Genomic DNA, 23,516 nt, shown 5'->3' with positions numbered 1-23,516 from the left:
TTTGTTGGACGGGGGAATTTATATGGCAGAAATGTTTGAAAGTTTATTTACCTCGGAATATGGGGTATGATGTGGTATTATTTATTACGTAAGATGAGAGAGTGGTAAACTCGTTCGTTTATTTAGGGCAGATGGATGTTTGAGAATATGGTACATTTCAAGGAAGGATCTTTTCTGATAATTTTGTTGTTTTGCCTGTATTTTGTTTTTTGTAAAGTCGATCTGATGTTTAGTGGAAATGGTGTGTTGTGCAAAGGCACAAGAGGGTTTGGAAATCGTAATGTCGCTTATTTGAGAGTTTAGACGACTTTGAAGAGAACGGCTGGTCTGGCCAATGTAGCAGGAGTTGCACTCTGCACAGGATGTATGATAGACAACATTAGAATGTTCTACAGAGTCAATGGAGTTTTGGACTTGAAGAATAACTGCCAAAGCTCAAAAACATATTTCAAAAATATTGAATGAATGGGAAAAGAAAAGTTTGATCCTATTTACAAGATCCCATTGGAGAAAAAATTTGAATTTTTTTTCAGAAGTTAAAAAATATTTGATAATTTTTAAAACTTTAAGCAAGGGAACTTACTCAATCCCTGGTGAAGTCTTTAAAACTAAAGGGCAGTCACCTTTAGTTCAGAAGCACTCAACTTAGAGCAAGCATATTTTCTATGAATAAAGCTGTATTTTCGCAGCTGTCGCAGTTAAGTAGAATATCCAAACTTTCTGCAATTTCATTACAGGATAAATAATATAGATCTAGGTTTTCAGATTATAAAATAAACTCAATCAGATGTATTAGGCAACAGTTGAACTTTTACTGCATTTATTTTTTAAAATGTAAACAATAATTAAAATAAAACAACTGAAAACAAAAAAATTTAATATAAAACTTGTTTTGGAAAACACAATAAAAAAGTTTAGTATATAAAATAAAAATTTGAGTTTACTGGTGCAAAATACAACCGTGTCGATATAACAATGTTATTGTAACTAGAATAAATTTCTCTTGTTTTTGTTATTTTTTCCTATTTTAAATTTCATAATTTAATATAGGTATGTGTGTAGTAAAATATTCGTGAATTTCGCTTGTAAAAGTTGCCGTATAAACTATAATTTCCTCAAGATAAAGTTATATTTTTATACTCAAACTTCTTTTATGAGATTTATTCTTGAACTAGATTTTTGTCATAGTGTTTTTATTATCCAATTTTCTTTCGAACATTTCTGAACAATAATTCCATGATAATTTATTATAAATGAATAAATTCCTAATGTTTATCAAAGCATATTTCAGACAATAAAAACAAAGCAACCTGATACTTTATTTTAATAATAAATGACCAAAACCTTTACGTTATCCATCTATTCTAAACTACAAAGTTGTGCAACTCCTCAATAACCAAATTTATGTAAACTTCATACTTCGCTACTTCAAAAGTACATAATATTCTTATCAATAAACGATGAAGTAGCTCAGAAACCAATGTGAAGACAAAACCCGCTGCAGACTGTGGTACCGACCACAAAATTGGTTCCCAATCACCCTAAAATTTTAAAAAAGCATTAGCAAAAGCTGTCCTATCGGTGACCATAGAAGACCCTGTAGGAATATACAAAGAAGTGAACCACTTAAGCCATCAACAACACAAACCTTAAAGAAAACATAGATAGGAAAAACATTAGATGCGTGAAGAGACTCTCAACGTTGTCAAAGAAAGACGTAAACTTGGAAGTGGCACGTCAAATTCAATACAGAAAGAAATAGATATAGACACCATAAATAAAATTAGAAAACACTTGTGCAGAAGGAACGAAAATAATTCTATTAAACATATAGGTGCAGAACTAGAAGAATATGCTGACCGCCAAAAATCATAGAGAACTTTTCTCATCAGACATAGAGAACATTTCTCAAAAGTCATATTTTAGCGAGAGAATTTAAACCGTAGACACAAACAATTTTGTGATAATTTATTCTAAATAAATAAATCCCTATTGTTTATCAAAGCACTTTTAGCACACTATAAATGAAACATATCCTGTTACTCTATTTTAATTATAAATGACTGTGCCGACACGCTTCAATTACTATTTTGCTAATTTTAATTTTTAATAAATTTTTCAAAATGAAAGAATACGTCCCATTTTAAAATTCACAAACCATATGTATAAAGGGTCTGTTAAATTTTAAGAAACGAAATATATCAGTATTCAGATAAAATGCCTTCTCAGCTTTTAAAACGCCAGATGTTGATGGCCTGTTCAGTTTATGTATGGGAAACGCAAATTCCATAATAGATTACAGGACGATAAAGGGCCAGCCTCCTTATGTCAATAAATCAGTCTTCAACTTCTTTAAAAACCACAGAAATGTAAAACTAATGTTTTTAGTTCATCCACAGGCAGTCTGACACAAACCCTCGTCCCGCAAAGAATAACAAACCCTCTTACGAGATATAAGCACGCCTATTTATCAAAAAAAAATAAATATATTATTGTTCGTTGTCTTACACTTAATTTAATTTCATTTAATTGATTCCGTAAACCACCAACGGAACATGACCAACAACTCTAAGTTAAACATCTATTCTAAACTACAAAGTTGTGCAAATCTTCAAAAAACAAACTTATGTATGTATATCTCTATATAAAGGATATTTTTATACTAAAAACTTCTTTTACTAGATTTTTGTCATAATGTTTTTATTGTCCAATTTTCTCTCGTACATTTTTATTATAATTTATTCTAAATAAATAATCTCCTAATGTTTATTAAAGCATATTTCAGCACAACATAGACGAAACATAACGTGTCATCTTATTTTAATAATAAGTGACCATAAACTCTAAAGTTAAACATCTATTCTAAACTACGAAGTTGTGCAACTCCTCAAAAAACAAATTTATGTATAACTCCATAATTCGCAACTTCGAAAGTACATAACATTCTTATTAATAAACGAGGAAGCTGCTCAGAAACCAATGTGAAGACAACAATAAGCACCAGTTGAACATTTAATGAATTCATTTTTAAAAATGTAAAAATAAAGATTAAAATCTAGAAATGAATAAAAATCTGAAAACAGAAAATTTTAAAATAAAATTTGTTTTGGTAACTGTTTATAAAACAAAATTGGAAACAATGATCTGTTAGGCCTGGATCGCGTACCAAAAAAAGTTAATTAATAGTAAGCTGAAAATTTGTTAATAGCTTAACGGTGTCTAGTCGGACAAATTTTGATGTACGGTAACATTGGAAAAGGGGAAGTTTTAATTGTGGAACAGGTTAAAAATTTGGAACGTCAAAAAAACGTCCCATGTATTTTATCGGACAGAACTTCCAATTGATTTGTTACCCTTTCATTAAACTCTCATGCAAAAATCAGACTGCTATTTATCAGCTGTCATAATTCCTGTCATTTGACATGTTCTACGTGTCGGACTTATTAAAATGCCCAGTTGGTGATAAATACCAGTCTGATTTTTGCATGAGAGTTTAATGAAAGAGTGACAAATCAATTGGAAGTTCTGTCCGACAAAATACATAGGACGTTTCCGTAGTCTAACGTTCCAAATTTTTAGTCTAACCTGTTCCACAATTAAAACTTGCCCTGCTCCAGCGTTCCCATACATCAAAGTTTGTCCGACGAGACACCGTTAAGCTATTAACAAATTTTCAGCTTGATATTAATCAACTTTTTTTGGTACACGGGATCCTGGCCTATGTGTTCATATATAATATAACAATGTTATTGTAACTCGATTAAATTTTCTCTCGTTTTTATATATATTTTCGTATTGAAATATAAGTATATAATAAAATATTTCTTAATTTCATCTGTAAAAGCTAGTTGTCATATAATCTACAATTTTCTCGACTTTCTATAAAGCTTATATTTTTATAATCCAACTTCTTTTACGAGATTTATAGGTACTTTAACTAGATTTTTGTCGAAGTTTTTTTATTACCCAATTTTCTCTCGATTTTTTCTGCACAATTTTATGAGAATTTATTGTAAATAAATAAATAAACAAACTCCTAATGTTTATCAAATGATATTTCAGCACACTATAATCGAAACATAATCTGTTACCAAATTTTAACAATAAATGACCAAAAACTCTAAGTTAAACATCTATTCTAAACTACAAAGTTGTGCAACTCCTCAAAAAACAAACTTATGTATAACTTCCTACCTCGCAACTTCCGGACCGCTAGTACTCCATGTGCTTCGCGACCAAACGCGATTTATGTAACGCAAACTACCCTCACCGCGGAGAGTTAGAGCCTCTATGCCACGGAGTTAGAGCGCGCACTGAAACCTCAACTCCCTCAACTCCCGACAGCTGTGGAAGTTGGAATGGTGCGCGGCTACACGGCCCACGACGCCACGGCTAGATCTTGCCGCGTAAGTGATAAACTTCCAACGCAAAAAAGACTATGCAGTTGCGGGAAATAGACAACAGGGGTTATTAGAGCAGAATACATTCTAGAAAAGATTAGGAAAGTCTCGTTGATGCATTCGTTAAGTGAAAAAAGGGAGTTTTCGGAAAACGACGGTATTTTTCAATAAACAGACGAAGAAGGAGTCGTTTAAAAGCTTCTTAGAGACACGATGAATATTTTAAGCGGGTAAGAAGTTCCCACGGAGTTGGTGTTGGTGCAAGATGCAACATTGAAACAACTTCTTTGTGGATAAAGGTACTTTTTTAGATAAATCGGTTTTAGATTTACAATAAATAAGTCCATAAACTTTCTAGATGAAACAAATACCAGACTCCACAACAAACATGAGTTCTCCGTATATCATAAACCTACCCATACTGACACAACTATACACAATGCATCATCCCATCCTACACAACACAGATTAGCAGCCTACCATAGCATGATACATAGACTGACAGAAATTCCCATGTCAAAAAATAACTTCGAAATAGAACTGAACATCATTAAACAAATAATAGCAGTGAACAATGGCTATAACGAACAAACAATTAATAAAATTTTAAACCAAAAACTCCATAAGAAAGCCCTGACATTAGTCTATCCACCACCACAGAAAGAACCCAGTACCTTCTGCTCTATAACATATACTGGCAAGATAACAACAAAAATAGCCAGATACATAAAAAAGAAAGGAATAACACCAGCTTTCAGAACTAACAACAACTTAAGCAAATATATTAAGAACAATAAGAGCCGAAAGAGAAAACAATTACAGAGTGGTGTCTACAAACAAACTTGTGGTGACTTCCGAAAACTTACATCGCTCAAACTGGCAGAACCTTTGACAAACGGATAGCAGAACACAAAGGGGCTTTTAACAATAGAAAAACAGACACTTTTACATACGCACTTCACTTTCTAGATCATAATCATTATTTTAATGAAGAGTTTCAAATTCTGCATATTCAAAATAAAGGCCTTAAGCTATCTTTATTAGAATCTATGGAAATTAATAAATTAAAAAATACAGATATAATTCTGAATGACCAACTCAAGATAAACAGCTCCCCACTCCTCAAACTGTTCCGTTAAAGACTTTTAAAAGGCAAACCCATAGTAAACTAAATCACTTGAGAAAGGCACTCTGCCGAAACAGCTGTAGTCACATAGTTATAATAAATTTTGTGGAAGTATAGAAAACAAAAGTTTTCAGTGTTTTATTGTTAAATAAATATTACAACTTAAAGTAAATTAGAATGAATATATTACAATAAATGATAGTTAAAAATTAAAAAAGCACATTATGTTACTTTTTTTTCATTTCATTTCAATCTGCAAACTCTCTCCACAACATGAAATGGAGATGAACTATCCGTGTGCAAGGAAGAATGTTGGAAGGTGGATACGCAAGTTAACGGAATAGAGACCAAGAACACATAAACGAACAGAGTATTTAGACGATGGTAAGATGATCTAGGAAAGATGACGAAAAATTGAATTTATACTACACAAGACCGTCCAGTCTGAATACAAACAATGGAGGCTTATGATGATTATGGTAATAGTATGATTTCAGTTTCAGTTGTGTAAAATGGGCGATCAAGTAGATGATTATGGCCAACTAGGCATTATCTTCGAAATGGAATACTCGAAGATCAAACTTAGCACTAATTAGAAAATATCGCATCGCAACGTGGTATGTTAGAGATTGCCAGAGCCAGGTAAAATATAATGTTAGAAAAAGGACTGATCAAGGATAATAATATGATAGATGTCTGCATGATATCTGAGTCACACTGGGAAAGCCTAAGACATTAGAAGATCACTCACTACAAAGTTTTCATGTTAGGAGCTAACAAATCAGAACAAAAAGACGTAGCAATATTAGTTTTGTTCCGTTGGTGGTTAAAGGAAACAATTAACTTAAATTAAAACAAGTGTAAAACAACGAACAGTAATATATTTATTTATTTTTGGTTAAAAAAGGCGTGCTTATATCTCGTAAGAGGGTTTGTTATTAATTGGGCCCAGCGAGGGTTGCATGACCGACCGATGCCTGCTGGGGTTGTGTATCGACTGATGTGGCTGAACTCAAAAACACATGTCTGTGGTTTTACGTTGAAGACTAATTTATCGACATAAAGAGGCTGGCCCTTTATCTAATATTTTAAAATCTGAAAACACTTCTGTAGTTTTAAGAATCGTCTTCGAATGCATTTAAAAAGTGATTTATTAACATAAGGTCTGATAAGGTAACTATTTAATGGGGAATTTGTTTCCCAGAAAAAAAACATTAATTTTATACAATCTAGTTTTGTATTTTAGGAGCGAAACCCATGTGAATTTTAAATGACCCATATTATTTTCGTTTAGAAAAGAAAGTTAATATTTAAAATTAGCAATTAAAAAAATAATAAATGAAGCGTGTCGCTATAGTTTAAAAGCATTGAACATTATGTAGGTATATATGCCAACATCAAAAGCAGCAGAAGATATAATAGAAGAAACATACCACCTGATACAGGAAACCATCTCCAACATTCCTAAACCAATGATTGCAATGGAAATAGGAATGCAAAAATAGACAAAACGAACATAGATCGTTTCAACATTTTGCAATGTCAAAGACCAACACTATTTTATTTGCCGTTTACCCAATCCCAATCGCCATTTCTTCTTATCGTATAAATATGTCTTCTTCAGTGATGTCTGTTTTTTCCATTGCTATTTTTATTTGTCCGTTTCACTGTAACCTAGGACGTCCTCTTTTCCTCCTTCTGTTTGGTTTCCATTTCCAAACTCTTAGCGGTATTCTTGTCTCGTCCATTCTTCGCATATGTAATTAGCAGAGTAATTTTCGTCTTTCTATTTTATCATTTATTGTCTCCTTGACATTCATTAGTTCTCTAATTCGTTTATTTCCCTCTTTGCCCATTAGTGTTAATCTGCCCCTTCTTCCCTAAAACATCATTTCCATTGCATTTATTCTGTTTTCCATTTTTTTATTTGTCACATAATTATTTAGTAAACAATGTAATGCAGAATTTGATGAGGTAAATTATAAGGACAGGCCCAGCAAGTCAGGCAGTGAAGCGTAATTCAAAAGACACTGGGAAGAAAAGAAAAAGTTTTCTTTGTATCCTGTTTAAATGAATTAAAAAAAAATGAAAATGACATCACAAATGTGGGTTTTCCACTACGGAACTATACTAAATTAATTATTTGACGTCAACCGCCATTGCGACAAAAACTAAGAAATGAGACGAAATCGGGGTGATTGACTATAAACGAACGCCATTCTTATTAATTAATCAATGGCAATATAGACATTCTTAACGAGTGCTTAGAAGGGGAATGCAGCTGTGTTTATATTACGCATTTATCCAACTAGACCGAACACAGACAAGGATAATGATATGTAAACTCAAAAAACGGCGTGGTTTGGGACAGCACTATTAAAACTTTTAAGGGCTAGAACAATGCTACAACCCACAGATATAACTCTAGTAACCAGGCTAGCGAAATATCAGAAGACATTATTACCAGACTTGATAGACAAAGAAATGATGATGAAACACCCGAACTGATATGTACTATTTTAATGAGAAAATAAAACAATACCAAATAAAATTGAAATAACATAAACATAATTTTCAACGAAAACTTTTCGTTTATAAATTTGCAAAGTCTGCGCGTTAGTGCGTTGCCGCTCCTGCAATATTTAGAGCAGATTTATAGATGTATGCTTATGTAGTTTTGTCTTCTGAATCCAAATCTGAAAACGGCATTTCGATATATCTAACCGTCTTCGAGATAATCGACCTCAAAGTCTAAAATGTGACGTCACAATCCTCCTTTTATTTTCTTCCGACACACTAAACGTCAGCTGAAATCGTTTTAAGTAGGCTAGTTTTTTAATCTGAATTTGTTAAGCAAAGCATAGGTTATTTACATTTGAGTTTGACACTTCGTGAATGTCAAACTAAATTTTAAATTAAGTATTAATAAAATATCAATGACATTTGATAGTGAATTTAATTATTATTTAAAATAAATAAGTTGTTCAAAAATACAATTTGAGTATATTTTGAAAGCCATAATTTATTAACAACTTTAAAAACGAGTATACGGCCTCCCCTTTAATGGGAGTACCTAATGATAAATGGACTGTTCCATTTGTTATGAAATGAAAATTGTTATTATAGTCGGTTCGGTAAACTCAGACACAACTGGCTAGTAATTTTAGTAGGTAATTTTTTTGTTTTTTTGCCAAAATTGGCAAAATTACTAATTATTTAGTAATTATTAACTATTTAGTAAATATTTTTTTTACAAATTGGCAAAATTACTGACTAAAATCACTAGCCAGTTGTGTCTGAGTTTAGCGAACCGTCTATATGAAATGTTGTTTGGAATAAAAAATTATGGTCTGATATGTGCAATTACATCCTTCCTTTTTTCCTAATAGAAAAAAATATTTGAAGATTTTTCTCAAATTATGGATACCAACAACATTTTCATTTATAACTCTTTTATTTTTAATTTAACGAAGTTATTCTTCATAAAAAGCTCTTCATGGTCTAAGATTTATAATGCAACCATCATATATCAAATATTATTAATTTTATACGAGATATAAAAAAAAATATGAATTTCGATCATAACATTCGTTATTCGTTCGTTATAGTTGACAACATTTAAATTAGAATGATATAATTGCACATTAAAACATAATTATTAATTCTGAATAACTTTTCATAATAGCAAATTTTCCATATTATGAAGTAACAATACGTAAATAAACAAAGTTTTCGTTATGATAATGCTCGAATTTTCAGTTTGTTTATAATGTAATAATTATTGAATAAATCAACTAAACTGATTTTTTAATGTCATTTATTAGCCATAGCAAAACTAAGGACGGCTTTTCAAATGAATTACCAACATTTCTGAAATCAACTATGAGTAAAATTTACCACTACACATATTTAAACGATATTACCAACCACTTACAAAGTCTCGCTCTGCTGCCGCCCTAATCATTCCAACATATCGCAATCTCGAAGACCAACACTTCCGTCAAAGCTTCAGCCAAGGCTCGTTTGTATCCAGACGAATGTGTCTCAACACGTCTTGAATTGAAACAGTGAAACATCCGTCGGAAATAGGGGTCGGAAATCCATGGCGGAATTCAGAATTCGTAACACTGCCCCCTCCTTAAGAGATGGTTCGTCCTGGAACCCGGTGGGTACTGGAACTGGATGCTGGTATCGGAAACTGGACCCTCTTTTACTACTCCCAGTTGTATAACAGTGGAAAGAGACGGTTTTCGCTCCTCACCAGTAACTATGCGGATTGCAACAGACTAGTACCTGGACCTAGTTTCTTTAAAGATTTCTTCCACTTTATTTCGGACAAACCTCCATTCGAAATTCGTAACCATATGTATCTTGCTGTCTGTGCATATCCCCCGCTAACAACTCTTAGTGGTTGATGCGGGTATATTTTATAAGGTAATTATTTAATATTTACTTATACATGGAGCGCCAGGGGATATATTATATACATGGATAACTCAGAGGGCTATGGAGCGCCAGATGTTGGGTGTCTCCCTGAGGGACCGAATCCCAAACGAAGAAATACGTCGTAGAACAAAAACAACGGACGCTGTCGAAAGAATCGCGTCGCTCAAGTGGACTTAGGCAGGACACGTCGCCAGATTGTTAGACAACCGATGGACAAAACGTATTGTTGAGTGGAGGCCACGAGAAGAAGCACTACGGAGCAGAGGACGACCACCAACCAGATGGGCTGACGATCTGAAGCGTATTGTCGGCAACTGGATGCAAGCCGCACAAAACAGAGAACGATGGAAAGAGCTGAAGTAGACCTATGTCCAGCAGTGGACGAGTACGGGTTGATGATGATGATGACTTATACATGGCTTTATACAACATAATCCGTTTTCCGTTTACCACATCCCTATTGCCTTTTCTTCTTGTCGTATACGTATGTGTTCTTCACTGAGGTCTCTTTTTAAACGCTTTTCTTTACTTCAATAGTTTGCATCAAATCTTTAGACGTTAATTTGACTGACTTTTCTTCAATGCAAATGAATGAAAATGTGCAGACATATGCTTTCGTAGGAACAATACACGAATAGTCAATAATTTTTTTTTATCTTTATTAATTGTTTAAATAAAAAAAACGATTTTAATGGAAAATGCTTAAATTCTCTTGTTTTTTTACAATGTAGAAACTTGAAACTTTAACGGATTGTAGCTAATGATATGAACTATACATAATTTCACTTTTTACGTTAATTGTTTACATTATGCTTCATAAATAAACAATAAAGTTTCAAGTTTTGAACGCTTATATATTTTTTTATATATAAATTGGCGTTTATTCGTGTCAAATTTCAATATGATACGAAACAAAACTTCAACCAAAACTCGAATTCAAAAAATTCGTATTTTTATCGTAGTCTTAGAAAAAGCACCGGTAGAGACGTTTTGTGCTACAATTAACATTAGAATTCGTTTTGTAATATTAATTAATTAAACGCTTTTCTTTAGTTCAATCGTTTGGGTCAAATCTTTGGACGTTAATTTTACTGCTTTTTGTTCAATGCAAAAAAACTAAAAATTTGCAGACATATGCATTCGCGGGAACGGATAGTCAATAAAAATTTTTTTTTATTAATTGTTTAAATAAAAAAAAAACGATTTTAACGGAAAATGCTTAAATTCTCTTGTTTTTACAATGAAGAAACTTGAAACTTTTACAGATTGTAGCTAATGATATGAACTATACATAATTTCAATTTTTACGTTAATTGTTTACGTTATGCTTCATAAATAAACAATAAAGTTTCAAATTTTTTGCCGATTCCGACTACTTTTCATGTTTGTACATCATATGTTTTATACATATTTTAATAAACATGACGACATATTTTAATGTTTGAAAAGTGTAAGACTAAAAAGTAAAAAATAAAAAAATATGAAAAAAATATTTTTAATAAACGCTTTTCTTTAGTTACGAGTGACTAAAATTAAACATTATAAAAAAATCAACTAAAAAGCAAAAAATAAAAAAAAATTGAAAAAATCTAACACATTCGTTAAAGAAAAGCGTGGTGCGAAAACTGTTTATTCGATGAAGACGCGCCACGCTTTTCTTTGACCAATGTGTTAGATTTTTTCAATTTTTTTTATTTTTGGCTCTTTGGTTGATTTTTTTATAATATGTTTAATTTTAGTCACTCGTAACTAAAGAAAAGCGTTTCTTAAAAATATTTTTTTCATATTTCTTTATTCCCATTGCTGTTTTTATTTGTCCGTTTCACTGCAATCTAGGACATCCTCTTTTTCTCCTTTTATTTGGTTTTCATTTTCACGTCCTTCGCGGTATTCTTGTCTCATAATTTCCATAGCATTTATTCTGTTTTCCATTTTTTATGTGTCGCATAATTATTTAGTAAATAAAATAAATTGATTTTACTTTTTGAATGTCATTTATGAGCCATAGCAAAATGAAGGACTGCTTGTAAGATGATCTACCAACATTTACCAATAGTAAAATTTACCGCTACACGTATTTAAACAATCTCCCGCTATATTACCAACCACTTACAACGTCTCGCTCTGCTGCCGCCCTAATCATTCCAACATATCGCAATCTCGAAGACCAACACTTCCGTCAAAGCTTCAGCCAAGGCTCGTTTGTATCCAGACGAATATGTCTCAACACGTCTGGAATTGAAACAGTGATTGATCCGCCGGAAATAGGTGCGGTATTAAAAGCAATATGGTCCCAGCATCTGAGAAGGGTTACGTAATTCCATCAAAATCTTGATGCTCGGAGTAATTTCTTGCGATAAAGTTGTTACGTAAACGGTTTTAGAGCCAGAAGCGGGCTGCGTTGGACACATTGGCTACATTGACATCACGTTACATGGTAATAGTTTTCAAATATTGGAGCTAGTGATTACTAGACCTTATGTTCGATAGGGTTTTTATGAACTATTTTTAACGAATTTTTTGTTTTTTTGTTTGATTTTACGTAATATGTACTAGGGCGGTCCGATAAATATTTAGTGTAGAAACGGAAAATGAAACATTTGAAAAAGTGGTGATTTATTTTGGAGCATAGTCACGTTTTAGCTCGATACTCTTGACCCAGCAATGCTCCAACATCTTTAACCCGTCTGAAAACCCGTGATGAAATCCTCATTCGACTTAAAATTCTGCCCGGTGAATGATTTTTTCAAGTTTGGAAACAAAAAGAAATCATTCAGTGCCAAATCTGGAGAATACGGTGGATGTGACCTCAGGTCGTAGCCCAATTTGACCAATTTGGCTATGGTGACGCCGGAGGTGTGAGCCGATGCGTTGTCATCTCTCTCTTGTCGTTTCCCCATTACTGAGGATCGTGATTTCTTCCAATACTCCTAACAATGTTTCTCCATTGGTCTCTATCTTCAGCTGCTCTAAGAGCTTCACAGAAATAAGTTTCCAGCTGAGTTCTTTATTTGGTCGGACCATCTAGTTGGTGATTGTCCTCTTGATCTTCTCCCCTGAACGTTTCCCGAAATAATTAATCTCTCCAAACTGTCGTCACCTCTGCGAACCACGTGGTCAAAGAATTGCAGTATTCGTTGCAGACATATTGTGGACAGCCTTTTTTTAATCTTGAGTTGGTTTAGAATGGAAATGTTTGTCCTATGAGCTATCCAAGGTATGCGCAGCATTCTTCTCCAGCACCACATCTCAAAGGCATCAATTTTTTGGCGTTCGCATGCGCGAAGAGTCCAAGTCTCTGCTCCGTATAGAAATATTGAGAATACAAGGGCATTCACCAGTCTCATTTTGATATTTTGAAAGATAGATCTGTCTTTCCAAACTTTAGTTAGCAACTCATCGCATTTTTTGCCATACCAATACGTCTCCGAACTTCTGCTTCACAGTTACCATCTTTAGTTATACTAGACCCGAGATAGACAAAGGTGTTTACTATCTAGTATTCTTGTGACATGTTAGTAAATTGAGTAGTGTCGAATCTGTCGACCACCATTATTTTTGTCTTAGCTTTATTGATTTTTAGACCAACTTTATTGCTTTCGTACTCAACTCTTCGCAGGAGATCAAACATTTCTTGCTCATTTGCTGCTATAAGTGTAGTGTCATCAGCAAATCTTAAATTAGAGATTTTCCTACCAGCTACTGTTACTCTACCGACCCATCCTTCTAAAACCATCCTCATGACATGTTCACCATAAATGTTAAATAAGTCAGATGACAACACGCATCCTTGTCTAACACCTCTCTCGGTCTTGGATTGGTTTGAGATTGTCATGGTGAAAGGGTTTTCTTTGCCAATTGGGTATATTTTTTGTGCAATTCGCTGTCGTATTGGCCCAATAATTCACTATAGTAGAGGCATGTGATCGTTTTGCTAGAATGAAGAACCGATACCTACGTATATGGGCTATGGCCAGTAATTCCATATGAAGAATTAAAATAAAAACAGATTATGTGTAGCACAAGTCTGTGTGTACATAAAATGAACAAAGGCCTCGTTAATCAGAATTGAAGGAAGTGTGGTGGTGGTTCTTTGGATCATTCTTACCTGCTCGTTATTATCTGCTAAAAGAGAATAAGAAAATTAAAAGAAAAACTTATTTCGACTTTATTTGTTTCACTACATTTGCTTCGACTGTAGACTTTTAATAGAAGAAGCACTGGTTCTTAATGAACAAAATGATGATTTAAGGACTGCTTCACCTCCAATCCATAAATCATAAACAAAGTAGGTTTGTCGACAATAAGGAACAGTAAAAAAGCTTATATTTTCACTTCTTCAAGTGCTTTCGAAACTGCTGACCGAAACAATTCGTTGTTGCTACAGCTATACCATTCCCGTAGGTTCTTTAGCCAGCAGTTTCGTCTTCTTCCTATGGACCTTTTTTCTGCTATCTTCCCCTGCATAATTATTCGAAGCAGTTCATATCTTTCGCCTCTTGTAATGTGTCCCAAATATTGCAGTTTTCGTTTTTTGATCGTAAATCAACTTGAAGACATAAATTGTTACTTGTTTTAATGAAATAACTGTAAATTTATTATCTTGGGAGACAAGTCCACAATACCTAAAAAGCCAGTACTGGCCTCTTCAGTAGCTGAACTGGTAATGAATAATAATATAAGATCACCCATATAACAATCAAATAGACACCACCAAAAACTAGCACATAGCCGGTAAATTTTTGAAATAGTTTATATGATAAAGTTTGATTTTACAGCAACTAAGAATTATACAGATTTAAAATCTAAGGTGTGCGTAGATATGATTCCATTCTTTATGTTACTAGGGCAACTCATTGCTGAACTTGTATAGGAAGAAAAGTATCTCATGTATTTCGTTTTCAACCTATTTTGTTGTACATGTATGCTCCTAAATCGTTTAAATTGCATAGCGAATGGAATGCCTATATTTTGCGCCCGCTTGAATTCCCATTTACTCTAGAATCATATTGTATCTACTATAACATATAATCAAGGGCCTTTGCTTTCACCGTATGCTTGCATTTGCTTTAAATTGCATATTGTATGTTATATCATACATATAATATGCAGTGACAGAGGTTTACAATCGTATAATTTTTATGTTACGGACAAACAAGTTCCCACCTCGCGACACTTAACAAAAAAATAGTGAAGATAATATACAGAGTTACATGAAAAGTGATCAGGGATATTCGATTTCAACGGAGGACAGTGAAGAATAGTACAGTTCGAAGTCTTCTTCTTCTTGTGCCACTCCTATCGGAGATTGGAAATCATCAAGGCTACCCTGACTTTGTTTACAGCTGACCTAAAAAGTTCATTAGTGGTGCAGCCAAACCACTCTCTCAAATTCCGCATCCATGACATTCTTCTACGGCCTGGATTCCGTTTTCCTTCTATTTTTCCTTGCATTATATTTTGAAGTAATGCGTATTTATGACCTCTCATCAGGTGACCCAAATACTCGAGTTTTCTTCGTTTCATCGTTAACAAAATTTCTGGGTCTCTTCCTATCCATCGTATTACTTCAAGATTTGTGATTCTTTCAACCCAACTTATCTTCAGCATTCGACGGTAACACCACATCTCGAAACTTTCAATATTTTTTATGTTGGTCTGTTTGAGAGTCCAGGCCTCTACACCGTATAATAGCGTGTTAAATACGTAGCCTTTTAGCATTCTTAATCATAGAGGGATGCTTATATCTCTGTTGCTTATATATCTTAGTTCGAAGTATAAGATCCGAAAAACTAAACACTTCTACTGGAACCAAGTTCTGGTAAACAACCCGAATCCATGCTTTCTAAGGCTGCGGCTAGACAAGCAACAATTTATAGCGCTGTAAGAGCAGTAAAATGAAGCGTGAAAAATGGATCCCGCGGTGAGTGTAGTGGATGGCCAGACTGAGCTGTAAAATATCGCGAAGCAGCATAGCAACATAGGATAGGACACATTTTTTGCGCTTCCTTTTACTGCTCTTTCAGCGCTGTAAATTGTCGCTTGTCTGACCGTAGCCTTAAACTTGCAAAGTAGTAATTGGATGTGATTTTACTACCCGTGATTCAGTCACCGTGATTTATAAATCACCGATAACTACCGTTATTGGCTAACTTCAATAACCGCTATCAGTGACCAGATATATCAGATATCAATTTCACGGTCAGCGTCTCATAAAACGTGTTTAGATAATAAATATTACAATATTCTAAGTAAACGTGATTTGGAGAACGGCGACTAACATCTGGGGATTTAGTCGAACATCTGGGGATTTAGTCACTGGGTCACCCTGCTTGTATTTTATCTTATTTCGTAATACGTATTGAATATTTTTTTCTACCATAAAATCATTCAAAAGTTTATAAAAAAATTTACTTGAAATTCAAGAGTTACTGTTAGTTTTACTTCAAGAGGAAGCGCTGTCAAGACAGTTTTGCAGCGCTTTTTAAGTGAAGTACTTTATTAATAGTATTGTAAAGTTGTATTACTCGTATAGTTTAAACCATCCAATTGTGTTAGTAAAACACGTTCAATATCAGCAATATGTTTTTATATTACTACCTACTACAGAGTAATCGCGATTCTGTTGTTTAGTTTACAAATTATTGTGACTACATGTAACTGTTCATAAAAGAACGGTGATGATGGTCACCGTTTAAAACCACCGTTATTCAAAAATCACGGTCACTGATCACGGCGTGATTTCAAAATCACTACATACACCATGACTATTGCAAGGCAAACGAACGATGAATTAAAAGAAGACAAGGGGAATCTAAAGTTGCATTCCACTACCTGCCTATTCATGTAGGTACAAATTTCAACGAATCTTGGTCCCCTCCCCTACTCAGAAAGGAGTAAAACTAATAGAAAATGAAAATCAAATACAGCTTATATTTCAGTTCATTTCAGAGGTGACAAGCATCCTCTTGCGTACGTTTCACCCTCTTTAGGGATCCTCAGAAAGGCATTATGATCTACTCTGAATCCAAAAGAAGATTAGCTGTCGGTCAATGACAAATTATACAAATAATTCGCTTACAGACGCTGTAGCCACATCTCTTAAAACAGTTCGAAGTTTTAGATGCGAAGAACTAAAGACTTCTACTGGAACTAAGTTCTAGTAAACAACCCGAATCCGTGCTTTCTAAAACTTGCAAAGCAGACGAATTAGAAGAAGACAAGGGGGAATCTAAAATCGCATTCCACTATCTGTCTATTCATCACTACCTGTCTATTCATTGACAATTATCGCACAGCTCTTCGGAGTTTTTGCTTCTTAAATATTAATTTGGAGTGTTTTCTATCTGTGAGGTCCGGTTCTGAAGCGTATTATTCCTTGGTGCACAGTTCAAACATTCAACTACTATAAAATAAGGACTCTCGTCACAGTTTGAAATTTCGTCATATTTGCGGAAGGATATTTGATGTAGAGACGTAGATTATGGGAGAAAATTTAATTTACGATAAGTTATCAACAGTAATCGAGTATTCTCAGGAAGTATTCAAGTTTAAAGAGGGATTAACCTAACGCTTGTGTTTGGATTAATGTAGCGGTTGTTAACACGGGAGAGGAAAGTTGGCTTGCTGAAGAGTATTTAACTAAACCATTAGGAGGTAATAGGAGAATCGGAAGATAAAAACAAATAAGAAAGTTAGACGTAATAATTATATTCTAAGAATGACTGTTGTAAAACAACTTTTAGCAGTTAAATCAGTAGAAAGAAACAAAAATGTATTTGCCATTATGAGAAAAAATAAATCACTGTCAAGTTGATATTGCTTATTAGTCCAGAAAGCCACTGCGCATCCGCTAGGAAAAATATTCCGATTCGGATTTTTTGCAGAATCTTACTCAAAAAGGACCCCTTTTAACAAATTTACATGTTGCCAGGACCAAAAGCGGATCAAAAATTTTTTAAACGTTTTTTCTTTTTGTTTTTTTCCTAAAATTATTTTTTTTGCATGGAACAAAGTTTTTTAGGTTTTTTGGATTATTCCAAACAGAAAAGGTGTTTAGTGACTTTTCTCTAAAGTTGATAGTTTTGACATATAAGCGATTAAAAATTGAAAAATTGCGAAATCGGCCATTTTTAACCTTCAAAAACTATGTGAAAAACTTGAAAAATTTGAACGTTGCCAAGGTACGTAGATATTCTTTAAACATCGATTGATGAAATCCCGAAGAGTTTTTTGCAATACAGTATTCAAAACTCCTTTGTTTTTTAATTGCTAATCACGCGTGCGCGACACTATTTTCCACCGTTGCATGTGTATACAGTATGGTGCCAATGAAAGGAATAAATTCGTTATTTCGTAAACTGGCGACTTTAAGGAAAAAATCCGAAACAGGTCGATTTTTATTTTTAAGTTATGATATTGTGGCATATTATATGGTATACTAGTGACGTCATCCGTCTGGGCGTGATGACGTAATCGATGATTTTTTTAAATGAGAATAGGGCTCGTGTGGTAGCTCATTTGAAAGGTTCTTCAATTCTCTATTCAGTAATGTAAACATTTACATAATTATTTATACATGGTGTCCAAAAAATTTTTATTAAATTAAATTATTTAACAAAAAAAGAAGTAGAAGGACACCCTGTATAAATAATTATATAAATGTTTATATTACTGAATAGAGAATTAAAGAACCTTTCAAATGAGCTAGCACACGACTCCTATTCTCATTTAAAAAAATCATCGATTAAGTCATCACGCCCAGATGGATGACGTCACTCGTATACCATATATGCCACAATATCATAACTTAAAAATAAAAATCGACCTGTTTCGGGATTTTTCCTTAAAGTCGCCATTTTACGAAATAACGAATTTATTCCTTTTATTTACACCATACTGTCGCGTCGGTGGAAAATAGTGTCGCGCACGCTTGATTAGCAATTAAAAAACAAAGGAGTTTTGAATATTGTATTGCAAAAAACTCTTCGGGATTTCATCAATCTATGTTTAAAGAATATCTACCTACCTTGGCAACATTCAAATTTTCAGTTTTTTGCATAGTTTTTGATGGTTAAAAATGGCCAATTTCGCAATTTTTCAATTTTTAATCGCTTATATGTCAAAAACTATCAACTTTAGAGAAATGTCACTAATAACCTTTTCTGTTTGAAATGATACAAAAAACGTAAAAAAACTTTGTTCTGTGCAAAAAAAATAAATTTAGAAAAAAAAAACAAAAAAAAACGTTAAAAAATTTTTGACCCACTTTTGGTCCTGGCAACATGCAAATTTGTTAAAAGGGGTCCTTTTTGAGTAAGATTGTGCAAAAAATCCGAATCGGAATATTTTTCCTAGCAGATGCGCAGTAGCTTTCTGGAATATATAATGAAGTCTCTGGTTAGGTATGCTGTTTTAAAAGACATCTTTGGAAAAAATAAATAAAATGGTTAAACAACACAGAAAATATTAGGTAACCAATATTCCTCCTATACCTACTGGCTTTTATCGATTACGAAAAGGTTTTCAATAGGATTCAGCATGGAACGCTTTTGAAACTATTAATAGTCAAGTGTACCACGCTAAAAAATAAGGTATAACCCCCCATTTCCATCAATATGCATTGATTTTGAGGAAATTTTGGAATTCTAAATTTCCTGTAGCCTGTAGCTGCCTGTAGGTATACCTATACAATTATTCACAAAAAAATAGTAAAATCCTTTATAAAAGGTATCATTTATTTTAAAATCCCTTAAAGGGCTACATCACAGAACGTTTTCGAACTAAAAAATTCATCATCAGTGCTTTAACAGGTTTTTAACGTGCCTGAGCCACCAAAATATATGGGTTAAAACCCTTTATATGTTGTACCATTAGAAAGTTTACATTTTTATATTAAATGGAACGTGATGTGTAAAATAATCGTAGATATAACATCAGGAATCACAGCACTCCCCATAGTTGTGCCAAAGTTGAGCTTATTTTCAATATAAATGTTCCAAGCCCCCAGGAGTTGGTATGTTTGGGGTGAGTTGTATGCCAAAGTTGTAAAAGACAGTAGAGCATAGTGAAGATTTTGCTTGTTAAGGTATTCCCTATTTTCTGTAAAAAATTCAAGAAAATCGATGCATTTTGATAGAATTCGGAGATAAAACCTTGGTATACTTACTATAAGAACTAAATTCACATTACAACTTATATTAGAAGCAGTCGTAAATGTCGAAGCAGAACTAACAGACGATTGTTACATTCAACAAATGATCAGACAGGGATGCACTCTATTCCCGGTTTATTTAATATCTACTCAGAAATCATTTTCAAAAAAGCTTTACTACAAGAAAAACACTTTTAAGTGAAAACCAATGGTGAATACCTTTTCCCTACTGCTAATATCGCTATGGCGACCATATAGTTTTGAAGGTCTCCGTCTAACCTTTTTTCTGGCCACCGTTTCTACAATTTTTCTCTTCTGTTTTATTTTTTCTTGAACTTCGTTGGACCATCATCTTGCCGATGCCTTGTCTTTCATAAATTACATAAAACTGAGTATTGGATGTTTCGGCTTCTTCGCGTATTCATCTATCGATTAATCCATACCATATTTTCACGGCATACTAAATAATTATTCTATACTCTGTACCGATGGGCCCCTCAGCGGACCACCGGCAAAGTACCGAGCGCGCATCAATTCCAACGCACTCCCATTAGACTCCCTCCACTACCGATTGAAGCTAGGTGAGGGGCCGCCGAAATGGTATTTAAGAAGAGAGCCGATAGAGAACAATCAGTCTTGCGGTGTTAAGCTCTAGGCTCCCTGGCTACTAGTGTACTGAATTGGTAAGCTAATCTGGGCGAAGGAACTCTGTAGTGAAGAGATGCTTCGCTCGTAATTAAACAAAATCCGTGTAACCGTGTAGTGACGGTTGCTGCCATCTACGATCCGGAGTTGTTGTATGGGTGTTTGTAAAGTTTATTGTATAGTATATTGATATTTTGATTGTGAGAGTATATGTGGCTAGACTGGATTGAAGTGTAAGGAGGTGCGAGTCTGTGCGTAATTGCTTCTTGTATTCCTTTAATTGGATTTTCTTTTGATAGTAGTAAATACAATTTTCTTTTTCTTTTACAGACGTCCGCCAAGGGGGCTTTCTTCGGGGGCGGAGCGAAGACGGGATATTGTTTGATTTTATCACTTTAATTTTACTTCTGCATGTACAACTTCTGCTTTTACAAGAATACATTTAATTTATTTTTAACCTTTGTTTTAGTGAGTCTGTCGTCCTGAAAGAGCTACTCGTCACAACTCATGTACTTTGTGAATTGTTGTCATTTACCAAGTCCTAAAAAGTAAACTTTTCGTAATGGATTTTCAACTGCTGCTACCGATCTCGTTTGTCTAAAATGAGATGGCGGAAATGGAAAATCTATATTATATCAGCATCCGAAAACAATCTCGAACGATCCGTCAAATTTAAAACGGGATCGAAATAAACATAAAGCAACTACCTACATCCACAGATATCGATGCCATCAACAAACATTCCAAGAAAACGCCTCCCATAAATACATAAACCAACAATCTCGCGATATCTTTGGAAAAATAGCTCCATTTTCACAGATCTTCCCGGGTCCATAAACATAAACGATTGTAATATCTGGAAAAGCTCAGTCAGGGAACGACGCCGTGTTACCTTGAAGAGTTTCCTTTCATCTCTTTGATTTATAAGTTATATCAGCCACAAATGGAGCCGTTACTGGATTTTCTTATCATCTTTGTATATTCTTGTAGTTGTAGACAACTCTCGTACGTGCAGGAAAAACGGAAAATCGTTCCTAACTAAAAGATTTATTTTCTAAAAGAAATAAATTAAATGTACCATTAAAGCCCACAATCGGGCTGATATTTCAACAACATTAAATTAAAGATATGTTAAATGTCAAAATAAGATAACCGATAATAAAGTAGCTATTGTATCATACTAATAATATTTCTATTGCTCTAAATCTCTAACATATTTAAGTAACGATCACCCAACATTTAGAACTAGAAAGTAGCTCTTGGTTTACGAAGAAAATTACTGAATTTCTAAATGCACGTGCTTATTTATACTCATAGTAGCTTGAGTTTACTACTACTACTTACGAAAAACAGTAGAACATTGAAAAGTAGAGACAGCAAAAAGCACAGGGAAGAGAATAGTGGAAGATGATATTATGTGGACATAATGTGTCCACAAGTGGATGCAAGAGGTTGAGGGATGATAATGATGATGAACCGGTAACGTAACATACATAAATAAAATATAAATTATGATTGTGTTATAGAAAAAAGACTTACCAGCTGTTCAATTTCTTCCACCTCTTCCAATGCCGTGAATCATTAATAAATAACGCTGCAACAAAATAAAGCATTGTTAATGATGACAATTAGAAAACATGCATCTATGTAAAAAGACAATAAAAAAAGATGGAAGTGTAGTTATGTTCTCACAAAACCAAATGCGTATTAAAAACATAGCTGCATTCCTTTTTTACCTATTAAGAATGTTTTGTTTATATTAATATTCAGTTCTAAATTAGTATAGCAATAGAGTATAAAATATCTATACGTCCATACAAACATATTTCATTCGTTATTAGTTTTACGATAGCAGCTGACGTCAAATAAAAATTAAATAATTTTAAACAGTTTTAAAATAAAAACAGTTAGTTTTGTGGCGAAACGCGCACAAATGCGGTGAGTTTTAATTCTTTGTCATTCTGGCTAAAACATAAAATATAAAAAGATTTTCCTTATCTTCCTAAGATTTTCATGCCGGTATACATCTTAACTCAATATTCAGATAATTTTAAAATCCTTTTAAAAAAGACGAAATACTTAATTACGATATTGTTTATAAATAATGTTAAATAATAAACAATGATCGATGTGCACCATGAATCTGGGACACATGCATTCTGGTGACACAGTGAATTCCGCTGAGCAAGTGGTAAATATATTATTATATCATACATACAAAGTTAACATAGAAAACAAAGTGAAAATGTAAACAAAGACGTATCGATGCAATAAATATACACACGCCGAATAACAGTAAAATTATTAGTCAGATTGCGAGAGATTTCAGTTAAGTTTGGGGTTGCTTAGAGCAAAATGTAATATTCGTCGTCTTCAGCTAGGTATTACCCATTGCATTTATATATACTATCGGTTTACAACGTTCTCCGTCTTCCGATACCCGTTCGCCATTCCTCTCTGTCCGCACATTGATCTACTTGCAGACCTCTTTCATCCATGGCTTTGTTGTTACGGGTTAAAAGTCGCTAAGCAACTAGAAACGATTCTTATAAATAAGATTGTCATAATTTTTGCTTTATTGTCACAAGTACTGGCCTAAACAATTATAAAAATCAAGCTTTTATATTGTCTTGAATATTAGCTGCTATCAAGCCATTTTTAAGTCCGAAATCATATAGAAATCAGGCATGAAGTAGGCTTTAGGTATACATTGCTACCTGTCTAGTAAGTGTCATCTCTTTGTCTT

At 33.6% G+C, this 23,516-nt stretch overlaps 1 protein-coding gene across 8 annotated transcripts in view; it reads right to left on the bottom strand.

Annotated features, from left to right (window-relative positions):
• The window catches only part of LOC114326119 (cadherin-87A), a 1,008,603-nt gene that overhangs the window by 627,091 nt on the left and 357,996 nt on the right, over positions 1–23,516 (bottom strand). For 6 of the 8 annotated variants that reach the window (XM_050651140.1, XM_050651141.1, XM_050651145.1 and 3 more), the window contains one exon: positions 22,310–22,364. The gene's annotated coding sequence lies outside the window, so the exon portion shown is untranslated. Of the gene's footprint in view, positions 1–4,194; positions 4,343–22,309; positions 22,365–23,516 lie in introns of those variants that run through there. The other 2 variants (XM_028274356.2, XM_028274357.2) reach the window with 1 other exon arrangement.

Source organism: Diabrotica virgifera, chromosome 5, assembly GCF_917563875.1.
Source record: "Diabrotica virgifera virgifera chromosome 5, PGI_DIABVI_V3a".
Classification (NCBI taxonomy): Eukaryota; Metazoa; Arthropoda; class Insecta; order Coleoptera; family Chrysomelidae; genus Diabrotica; species Diabrotica virgifera.
This window is presented reverse-complemented; position numbering and strand designations above follow the sequence as displayed.